A 12729-nucleotide genomic window follows, 5' to 3' on the forward strand; every position below is an offset into this window, starting at 1 on the left:
TTATACTATTTTCACACCCTCCCTGTGCAGGTTCCTCCTCATTGTCTTCGGTTGATTCAGGAGAAGATTATGCGTTTTATCTGGGCCGATAAGCGCCCCAGAGTCTCCAGAAATTTGCTTTTTCTTCATAGACTCCAGGGTGGTCTTGGGGTGCCTAATGTAACTAAGTATTATCAGGCAAGCCAGATTGTCCCCCTGTCTATGTTGCATGCTTCCTCAGACGTTCCTCTCTGGGTCCTGCTGGAACTACCTAATTGTGCCCCTATTGCGACATCAACGCTTCTATGGCTTCCCCCTACCCTGCACCCTATGGCACTGAGTCCGATTTTGCTCCATGGCTTACAAGTGTGGGACCCGGTACATTACTCCAGTGGCCTGATGTCACCTTCCCTGCCTTTGCTCCCAATTACTAACAACCCTCTCTTTCCACTGGGTTTAGATCAACCAAGGGCATTTTCTTGGTGGGTGGCCAATGGTTTTTCGCAGGTGCAACACTATTTGACTTCTCGGTCCTTCCCCACCTGGAATTCTCTTCGGGAGTCACGGGATGTCCCTCCGGCGGAATTTTTTCGTTACTTTCAATTGCGGCATTGGCTGATCTCACTGCAGGCACTTCCGCTTTCCCGTATCAGAAATCTGCCTTTGAACTGCTTTGCTAACAGCGTCCGGGCTCCCCGGGCCTTATTTCCCTTCTTTATGCAGCTTTGAACAGACGCTCGATGCATACTTCTCTTTCATATGTTGTTCAGTGGGAGCGCAACCTGGGGGCAGTTGTGGATCTGGAAGATTGGAATAGGGCCTAAATGTTCATTTAATACGACCATGCTGGAGGCGGCATACAAAGTATTGTTTCATTGGTATTGGGTTCCAGCTCATTTGGCCCAGGCGAACCCTGCCTGCAGTAATGGATGCTTTTGGGGTTGTGGCCATTGTGGTGATGTATTGCATATCTGGTGGTCATGCCTGAGACTGTTTTGTTTTTGGTCTCGTGTGTTTGGCCTCCTTTTCACCTTGTTCCATCTTTCCATACGTCGGGATGCTCGGTATGCTTTGCTTCATTGTCCCATACCGGGCCTCTTGGCTCATCAGCAGAAGATGGCTTCCTATTTGTTTTTGTCAGCCACTAGAACAATTGCTCAGGCCTGGAAGAGTCCGTTTGTCCCTCTTCAGGGGGTGCGGGACCATATGACCACTATGATGCTCAATGAACAGATGTCAAGTATCTGCAACGACTCCTAATGTAAATTCTTGAAAATATAAGAGCCATGGTTGCAATATGCCTTTCCCCCACTCCACCCGGCTAGTCTGGGGATGTGATGTTTGGTATTGGCGTTCTCGGACCAATACCTTATCTTTTTTCTTTTGTACTCCTCCTTCTTTTTCTTTTTTTGTTTGTTTTTGGTGTGGCAGTGGATAGCTGCCTTTAGTTTGAGTTACTGTTGGTGTTATACTAATGTTTTTGTCATTTACGTGCCATTGATAGCCCCTGCGTGGGCCTACTTTTTGCTCTGTTGGTGTTAGAGCACTGTTTTTTCTATTTTTTTATGTGCAATTGATAGCCCCTTCGTGGGCATGATTTGTTGCTCCTGTCTTAAACTGTTTAAACATTAATAAAAAACATTGAAATACATATAGTGAACTCAGTGTAGAGTTATTCACCTTGAGATCATCACAGAGGACAAGGGGGTACTCTTTATGTCTGGAGGAAAATAAATTTAATCTCCAAATACGGAAAGGTTTCTTCACAGTGAGGGCTGTGAAAATGTGGAATAGACTCCCTCAAGAGTTGGTTCTGGCCAGCTCAGTGGATTGCTTTAAAAAAGGCCTGGATTCTTTCTTGGATACACAGAATATAACTGGTTACTAACATTTATAGGTAAAATTGATCCAGGGAATATCCGATTGCCTCTCAGGGGGTCAGGAAGGAATTTTTTTCCCCTGCAGGAGTAAATTGGATCATGCTTTGTTGGGTTTTTTGCCTTCTTCTGGATCAACTGTGGATGTAGGATTATAATTTTTTTTTTTATGGTTAAACTGGATGGACTTTAGTCTTTTTTCAGCTAGACTAACTATGGAACTATGTAACCATTTTGAGTTGCTGCAATGAAATTTCACCAAAGTGGACTAGCCTGCTGCATCATTTTTTTCACTTTGATTTTCAGGGTGTCTTTGAATTCAGTCCTCTTTAAGTTGATAATTTTCATTTCCATCAAACAATGGGGCATCCTTACGTTCCTAACACATTACCCAGTCCATATCAGTATAGATATCCAGCATGATATTTTTCCCCATTGAGATCTGATGTGTTTTCAAAGTGTTCCTTTAATTTTTTTGAGCAGTGTATATCACTTTAAAAACATTTATGCCATTTAGATTATAATGTTCATTCACAGGATTATGTATATCAGAAGACACCAGTATGGTGTACTAGGCCAAATCATCTAGTAGAAGCTTGCATCTTGGGGCAATTTGCCTGGATATTTTGTTGTGGTGAGGAGAGGAAGGGTCTGTACTGGAGGAGAGGATCTGTACTGCAGGAGGGGGTCTATACTGGTGAGGATGGATGGATTCTGTACTGGAAGGAGAAAGGGGTCTGCAATAGGAAAGGAGGTTATTTACATTGTGTGCGTGGGTGTGTGGGGGGGGGGGGCGGGGACTGTACTGATAAGGGGCTGGGAGGGTGGGGGGGGTATGTGCTGTAGAGGTGGTCTGAACTAAGGGAGCTGTACTGAGGAGGACGTGGCGGGGTTGAATAGTGCTGAGAAGGGATTTGGAACTGTGAGGGGAGATCTGTCCTGGGGGGATATGGGTTTTGGGGATGGAGAGGAGGAATTTGTCATGGGAGGAGAGGGTAATTTCTGGTTGTACCCAATCCTGACACCTGTATGTTCTGTGTTATGCATTTTTGAGCCGGCTGATTGTGCAGTAACCACTCCTGACCCCTTCACTCTATGTGTTAATCATTCCACCCTATGCTCTGTTCAACATGCACTCCTGACCCCTGCACTCTGTATTACACACTCCTAACCTCTGTACTCTGTATTACACACTCCTGATGCTCTGCACAATAGATACTATGAGACACCTTTCATAAATCTGACTATTGCACTGTATATTGGGTTTTATATGACATACTCCTGACCACTGCACCCTAGTACATTACTCCAGATGTTCTTCTTTAAGGCGCTTGTAAGGGGACTTCTAATTGGCTGTGTGCTAGTGCAAATTGTACCAGTTTTCACCTTGCTTCTTCTTGAATAGGACAGTGACCCACTGCTGGTAGATGAGAGCCATATTGTGTCCAACTCCTGGCCGTAGGCCCGCTCACAGTATCTCTGGCCTTAGGCCTAATATTAAAGAATAAAGCAATGTCTACACAAGTAATGCTTTTTCTACACTTCTGTCACCAAGATTAACAAAGTGCTTTTCTGTAGTATACCAGTTTCTCTCTCTCTAAAATCCCATATTATAGTTCTGCCCAGTGGGGCATGCTCCCAGATGTCCTGTGATAAAGTCGGAAGTGACGAAACGTGTTAGAGGTGAAGTCAGACATAGACCGGAAGTTGTGGAGCGGCCATCTTGGACGAGGTCTATAGTGAGCAAACGCTGATTTTAAAGGAGAACATGCTATTAAATTATGTTTGTGTGTCAGCGCTTTTTTATGGAATAAACACCGATTTTAATACTTTATTACACTATGGAGGCCTTTTTGTTTTGATCCATTATATATTGACATTTGAGATCAGAAGTATTATTGGCTAAATCATCGTTATTCATTATTGGTGAAGTGGTGTAGCCTGATGCCTATGTGGCATTGGGAGCAATAATGGCCAGGAGGAGCCGGTAGTATTCCATGCTGACGACCCAGTCTGGTCCGGTAAGATGCATGGTCTGTGCGGTGGTGGAGTGTGGATTCACATTTCACTGGTGGTAATATGGATGTGTAAAGGGATCACAAGAGAGCACCATATTGAGAAGTCAAGATATCATACTATATTCTGATCTTTTCTGAGGGTCCATTACTTTGGAGAGGAAAGACGGAGAAAAGTTTACTGTGTGGGAGAATCTTATTGGTGGAATGTATTATGAGGAAATATTCAAGTAATTAGAGGGTAAGCGTAAGGATAACAGATATTTAGACGTGGACACTTGGTGAAGTGTGGAGCACATTTTTTACGTATTTTTGTAAGTGTGATTCGGAGTTATAATTTTGCGCATATTGAGGATAATACACTATGTGCGTTTTTTTTTTTTTGAGGGTAACAAGTGGAGAAAGGATTAATTATCTCGCACAGAAAGAACTGAACAAAGAAGGATTTATTCATCACTTTAGCGGTTACTTATTTAAATACGCTGCGAGAGACTTTTTTTTTTAATGCTCTCAGATGCTACTTTCACTCCCAGGTATACTAGTACTTATGTCAGCGAACGCTTAGCCTGGCCTAAAAGACCTTTTATATCCCTCTCACAGTCCACATCAAACCGTTAAATGAGTTAGGGCAACTACAGCTGGTTCTTTTGCGTGAAGCCTACCTCACCTGGGGCTTCAGCCCTATGAAGAGCCCTAAGAAGTAGCAGACTACATGCACGTGGCTCTGGAATGTTTGGTTCCCATGCCCCGTCTTTGTCTGACTCCTCCCAACCTGGCATTTACACGGACACTAATTCCACCCATTACATCGCTACAGGAGGGCTTTCTCTAAAAGGGACCTAACACCCAATTACATCAATTACATAATTTCCTCTACCATATTATTTTGGGACAAAACCACCCAGTGGCAGACTAGCTAACTGCACCTACTAACACTGCCAAAAAGTATTTATGATGGAACACCTTCATTTAAAAAAAAAATTGTATACCGAGGTCTGTTAAAATCTCACTTGTGGCATAGTCATAGGCATATTTTGTAGGTAAAAGGACTGGGGAATATGTGTGCTGTGCATGCAGTGAGTGAGTAGGTTTCCTAGGTTCTGCAGCAGTCAGCAGAAAATGTCATTGTCAAATGTTTTATAAATATTTGATGTAAAATGTATTTGAAGGGTAATTACTGTTCATTACTGCATTCTTTGGAAAAGAACTGTGATTGGCTGTCACAAATTCACATGACCGGGCCCCCATCCCATCGCCTCCCAATCATAATAAGAGACTGGGAGCTGTTGGATGTGAAAAGTGTGCGCTCTTAGCACAGAAACCTTAGCTGCCATGGATGCATCGCATCGACTTAAACCCCAGCCTACTTGCCACTTAACATAATTGTTATTTGGTCGGCAAGAGATTAACTATTTCCTGTCTGCTCATTGCCTGTACACGGCAGACAGGAAGCAGCGCTGATTAGGGCTGACGTACCTGTATATCAGCCCACATCAGTGGCTCCTGTGCAGCTCACAGAGCATGCACCTGGGAGCCTGGTGTCACCATCACATTACTGCTGTGTCCGGGGGGGTCATATGGTATTGTACCATGTGTGTCAGGGCAGGAGCTGAGGAACGGACAGGCAGGCCTAACAATGTAACGCACTGGCTGACGACAACCACCACCCACAGACCGAAGTCCCTCAGGGCGCGGAGTCTAAGTCCCAGGCTGCCCTTCACCAGGGCCCCTGATGGTGGGGATGGACTTGACGCAGCCAGGAACCAGGTCGCGGCCCCCGAGACACCTCAGCTGCGGTAATGGCCGCCGCCAATGGCGTGTAGCTGGTGGAAGAGACAAAAGAGTAGTCAGACAAGCCGGGGTCAACAACAACAGGACAAAACAGTACAGGACAGCAGACGAGAATCACAGGTCACTAGCCGGGTTCAGCAACAGAGGGTCAGATCAAAGGAGAATACAAAGAATAGTCAAGTCACAAGCCGAATCAGATACCAGGAGAGTCACGAGAGTCAGAACAGAGTAATAGCAACACAAAGACACAAGACACAAGTGCAAAGAGCATGTGCGGGCCACAGGCTTATATGTCATCAGCCACGCCCCTCTGGGGGATGGACCACAGAAACCTGAAGGCATAAAAGGATTCCCATCATGCACAGCAGAATCCAAGATGGACGCCAGCACATGGAGTAACATAACCTCAGGGAAAAGGTAGGACCTTGACAATGTGATTGCTGTGTCCAATCACAGCAATCACATAGTAAACAATGCCAAATGAAAGTAAAGATCGGTTCTCTTTCCTCTCACTCTGAGAGAAGAAAGAAGCAATGCTGCAGTCTGTCACACTGCTTGTGCACTCACAGACTGAAGTGCCAGCCACCCCAGTGTCCCTGATCACCGCCCCACTGTAATCATAATAAAAAATGCAGCCAGCCCTCTTACCTGTCCCAATGGTTACAAAAGCACCACCATGCAACATACCAATGATCTGATCACCGCCATAGCAGTGTCCTGACCACCGCCATACCCCATACCAGTGCCATGATCACCGACATATGCCACACCAGCCTCCTGATCACCACCATACACCATACCAGCACCCTGATCACCACCATACGCCATACCAGCGCTCTGATCACCGCCATAAACCATACCAGTGCCATGATCACCACCATACACCATACCAGCACCCTGATCACCACCATACGCCATACCAGCACTCTGATCACCGCCATAAACCATACCAGTGCCATGATCACCACCATACACCATACCAGCACCCTGATCACCACCATACGCCATACCAGCGCTCTGATCACCGCCATAAACCATACCAGCATTCTGATCACCACCATACACCATACCGGTGCCCTGATCACCACCATACACTATACCAGCACCCTGATCACCACCATACACCATACCAGCACTCTGATCACCGCCATAAACCAAACCAGTGCCATGATCACCGCCATTCCAGAGTCCTGATCACCACCATAGGCCATACCAGTGCCCTGATTACCCCATATGCCATAGCAGCGTCCTGACCACCGCCATACATCCTTATCACACCCATACCCCATACTAGCGTCCTGATCAATGCTATACCACATACCAGCATCCTGATCACCGCAATATGTCCTGATCACCGCCATACCTCATACCAACATCCAGATCACTGTCATACATCATACCAGCGTCCAGCATTTTAGGGTCTCAACTAATCAACTTTCAGATGTATATCCCATAGTTTGTAGACTCTATAACACAGATTAAATAATATACACTATTTTGGGTTATTTTTACCCACAAAATGTAAAGAAATACATTTTGGCCTAAATTTATGAAGGAAGATTATTTATTTGCAACATTTTATAACAAAAACTAAGCAAAAAATGTTTTTTTTTTTCTTCAAAAGTTTCGGTATTTTTTCACTTATATAGCAAAAAGTAAAAAAAAAACACAGTGGTGATCAAATGCCACTATAATGGAACCCCAAACACAGCTAGGAAACATGCAGTAAAAATGCACAAAGCTCAATGCCTGAAAGATGCAGAAGCTTCTTTGGCACATTTGTCATGCATAGGGCAGCCCATTCGAGTGAAAAAAATGTGACAAAAGATGTGCTAGTGTAGGGCTTGAAATTTCCTCTCGCCAGCTCGCCAATGGCGAGTGGAAATTATGGTGGGGGTCATTGCTGAGCAGGCTCAGAGCTCAGGCTGGATCTGTCATTGGCACTGGGAGCCGTCAGACTGCTCAATAGCTGAGCGCAGTGAAAGCAAAGGAAGGAGTGTGTGCTGTGCTCTCTGCCTCCCCCTAGGGTGCAGTACCCGGCTCTATGAGTGAACAACGAAGTACTGCAACTTTTTATGGGTGAGTGTGTGTGTGTACATGTACATGTGTGTGTTTGTGTGTGTATGGATGTACAATTGTACATGTGTCTGTGTGTATGTACATGTGTGTATCTGTACATGTGTCTGCGTGTATGTACAAGTGTGTGTGTGCATGTACATGTGTGTGTTTGTATGTACGTACATGTGTTTGTGTGTACATGTGTCTTTGTATGTATGTACATGTGTCTATGTATGTATGTACATGTGTCTGTGTGTATGTACATGTGTCTGTGCGTGTGTATTTCTGTGTATGTACATGTATCCGTGTGTATGAGTGTCTGTACGTGCCTGTGTGTGTATACGTGTCTGTATGTGTGTGTGTGTACATGTGTCTCTGTGCGTGTGTGTACATGTTTCTGTGTGTGTATGTGTATGTACATGTCTGTGTGTATGTACAGTTGTCTCTGTTTGTGTGTGTTTGTTGGTGGCGGGTAACTCTAAGGCCTGGCTAGTAGCTCAGAACTTAAAATTTTAAGCCCTGTGTTAGTGTGACATGCAAGTGTGAATGGGGACGAATAGGCTGCTGTACCCATGACACACAAACGTGACACGGTGCACATATGTGCCAGCATAAGGTTGCTTGGGCGCTAGGATGGGGGGTGGTGGTGGAAAAATTCAAATACCCAGCCTCTTGCTGGCAGGGCTGCTGTTAGAAACCATGGGGCCCGATACAAGCAACCTGACAGAGCCCCCCCCCCCAAAAAAAAAAACACAGTTTACTATGCTTCATTTATGAATGAACACGGTGAGTGATCGGTATCAATAACTCAATGTGTTAATTCAGGAAAGGGGCTGGTAAATGTGATATATTTACTGGACCCTTCCCCCAACTCTCCATCTTGAAGGTTCCTATTGCGTGCTTGCAGCTGCCAGTGGAAAGGAGAGGAGCGAAGCCGGCAGCACTGCGGGGATGGGGGCACACAGGGGGGCCTGGGCAGGAGGAAAGTTATAGTGCACAAGGAGGGTGATGGTTGCGGTGGGGAGGGGGGGATTATTGGAACTGATCCCCTGTACAGCTAAAACCAAAGGGAGAAATAGGAGAAGAAGCCAACTTTCAGCTGCTGCAGAAAGAGCCATACAGGGGATTGGTTCCAGGAACTGCAACCCCCCTCCCCCCCCCCGCCATGCTGATCATCCTCCCTGCCCACATCTGATTCACCCATCTGCCTGGGCCCTGTACATGAGGACTGGTAATACCCCCCAGGGGTGGACTGACAACTCATGGGGCCCCCGGGTAATAGGGGATCATGAGGCCCCTGTGTCCTTGCTCAAACTCAAAAAAGCCTATGAAAAAGGTATCAGGGGCATCTCATGGGGCCCCCTACTGACCCCGGGCCCTCGGGCAGTGCACGAGTTTCCAAATGGTCAGTCCGCCCCTGGTACCCCCTTATTTATGGCTCTGCTTGCTGGGGATTCATGTTATAACTCCTTCTCTTTGCTTTACCCTCCATCATGAGATAATTAAAATACCTGCCTTTCATTCCCTAATACTGCCCCCTCTCTCCTACTGGGCACAGCATAGAAATTTTAGGCTCCATGTACACTAGCGTTTTTTAAGCTCCTAGAAGCTGTTATTAACATTTTTTTCTGCTCCTATGTGTCCATGCAAACTACTTTAGGCTATTAGAATTTTTCAAGCTTCAGCTCCTAGGAGCAGAAAAAAAACACTAATAACACACTAGTACTCCTAAATGCTTCTAAACGCTAAAAAACGCCATTAAGCTTCATGCACACTAGCGGTTTTTTTTTTTAAAGCTCAAAAAACACTGGGAAAAATGCTGGATAAAAAAACACTGGTAACAGCATTTTTAGTAGCGTTTTAGGAGCGTTAAGAAGCATTTAGGATCATTATCATTTTATTAGCATTTTTACAGTACATGTAGAGGGAAAAAAAAGCTAGAAAAAAGTGTTTCGGAGAGCTGGAAAATCTCTCCAAAAAACTCTACATAACATTTGTTTTTCTGCGCCTAGACGCTAAAGCTCAGAAAATGTTAATAGTCTAAAGTAGTGTGCATGGACACATAAGATGACACTGTTTAGCTTCTAGGAGCAGAAAAAAATATGCTGATAACAGCTTCTAAAAAATGCTGGTGTGCATGGAGCCTTAGGCTGGCCATACACTATACAATTTTCTGTCCAAGTTCTGCCCAATTTCCTTTAGATTTACCTTTCACTATGTAGTGCAAGGGCCTGCCCAATTGGATACAACTGAAAGTATTGTTTAGGTTTGACCTCATATTATATGGTTTTGGTAAATCTAATGCAAAATTCTCAAGAAAACTGTATAGCGTATGGCCAGCCTTAGTTTGTCTCACCTGCCAAATGCACATAGCCAGTGTGGAGTGGCAGTGAATGATTAATCCCGCCCCCTCATTACACTCAGCTGTTTAACCACCTCCCACCCGCCCCATCAGGAAATGACGGACAGGCAGGAGTTGCCTTGTTCTGGGAGGACGTCATAGGAGGACAAAGTGGCAATCGATCGCGGTAAAAGAGCTGATGACGTAGGCTCTACCATGTGATCAGCTGTGTCCAATCACAGCTGATCACATGTAAACAGGAAATGCTGGTAAACGGCATTCCTCAGATGGGACATCTACACTGATATCAGGGTACTGATCATCAGTGCAGCCCCTTTAGTGCTGTCTTTCAATGCCCATCATTGCCTCTGATCAGTGCCCATCAATGCTACAAAACAATGCCCATCAATGCCACATATCAGTGTTGCCTGTCAATGCCCATCAGTGCCGCCTATCAGTGCCTCCTAATCAGTTCAGTCTATCAGTACCCATCAGTGCCACCTATCAGTGCCACCTATTAGGGCCAGTTAGTGCCACCTATCAGAGCCAGTCAGTTCTGCTTATCAGTGCCCATTATTGCCGCCTATTATTGCCAATAAGTGCTGCCTATCAATGCCCATCAGTGATGCCTGTCAATGTCCATCAGTGCCTCCTCATCAGTGTAGTCTGTTACTCATCAATGCCACTTATCAGTGCCCATCAGTGCCGCCTATCAGTGCTGATCAGTGCTGCCTATCAGTGCCCATCAGTGCTGCCTTTTGGTGCCCATTGATGCCTGTCAGTACCCATCAGTGCCGCCTATCAGTGCAGCCTCATCAGCACACATCAGAGAAGGAGAAAAATTACTTATTTACTAAATTTTATAACAGAAACAAAGAAAAAAACTTTTATTTTTTAAAAAAAGTGAGTTATTTTTAGTATTAGTACCATAGTGACGGTTATTTTTATTACTAGGACCATAGTGACTTTTTTTTTATTATTAGTACCATAGTGACGGTTATTTTTATTACTAGGACCATAGTGACGGTTATTTTTATTACTAGGACCCTAGTGACGGTTATTTTTATTACTAGGACCTTAGTGACGATTATTTTTATTACTAGGACCATAGTGACGGTTATTTTTATTAGTACCATAGTGACGGTTATTTTTGTTACTATGACCATAGTGACGGTTATTTTTATTAGTACCATAGTGACGGTTATTTTTATTACTAGGACCATAGTGACGGTTTTTTTATTACTAGGACCATAGTGACGGTTATTTTTATTACTAGGACCATAGTGACGGTTATTTTTATTACTAGGACCATAGTGACGGTTATTTTTATTAGTACCATAGTGACGGTTATTTTTATTACTAGGACCATAGTGACGGTTATTTTTATTAGTACCATAGTGACGGTTATTTTTATTAGTACCATAGCGGCGGTTAGTTTTATTACTAGGACCATAGCGACGGTTATTTTTATTATTAGTACCATAGTGACGGTTATCTTTATTACTAGGACCATAGTGACGGTTATTTTTATTACTAGGACCCTAGTGACGTTTTTTTTTTATTACTAGGACCATAGTGACGTTTTTTTTATTATTAGTACCATAGTGACGGTTATTTTTATTACTAGGACCCTAGTGACGGTTATTTTTATTACTAGGACCATAGTGACGGTTATTTTTATTAGTACCATAGTGACGGTTATTTTTATTACTGGGACCATAGTGACGGTTATTTTTATTAGTACCATAGTGATGGTTATTTTTATTACTAGTACCATAGTGACGGTTATTTTTATTACTAGGACCATAGTGACGGTTATTTTTATTATTAGGACCATAGTGACGGTTATTTTTATTACTAGGCCCATAGTGACGGTTATTTTTATTACTAGGACCATAGCGACGGTTATTTTTATTACTAGGACCCTAGTGAAGTTTTTTTTTATTATTAGTACCATAGTGATGGTTATTTTTATGACGGTTATTTTTATTACTAGGACCATAGCGACGGTTATTTTTATTACTAGGATTATAGCGACGGTTATTTTTATTACTAGAACCATAGCGACGGTTATTTTTATTACTAGGACCATAGTGACGGTTAACCATAGCGACGGTTATTATTACTAGGACCATAGCGACAGTTATTTTTATTACTAGGACCATAGCGACGGTTATTTTTATTATTAGGACCATAGCGACGGTTATTATTACTAGGACCATAGCGACGGTTATTTTTGTTACTAGGACCATAGCGGCGGTTATTTTTATTATTAGGACCATAGCGACGGTTATTATTACTAGGACCATAGCGACGGTTATTTTTGTTACTAGGACCATAGTGACGTTTATTTTCTGTTGGTATTATTAATGTTCCTCTCAGTGACAACCCAATTGAGAGAGAAGTGAAGCGCGCTCCCGTGCATCATCTGACAGAAGCAATCCTCGTGCACAGCACACATGCGCGCCTCCTCCAATCCATGCTAGACTAGAACATTCTTTGCGCTGTTCAGCACCGTACCGGACGGTCACGCCCCCATCCCATGACGTAACGACGCTCCTAACCCATTCCCTCCTGACGCACATCGCGTCCATCTGCTTAGGGCTTCTATTCCTTTTGTGGTAGTTGAGGGGTGTCTGAATTAGGCGGAGTCTAGTGGCTAAGCCAC

The sequence above is a fragment of the Staurois parvus genome, unplaced genomic scaffold (assembly GCF_062004578.1).
Source record: "Staurois parvus isolate SC_StPar_1 unplaced genomic scaffold, SC_StPar_1.0 ptg000139l, whole genome shotgun sequence".
NCBI classification, from domain to species: domain Eukaryota; kingdom Metazoa; phylum Chordata; class Amphibia; order Anura; family Ranidae; genus Staurois; species Staurois parvus.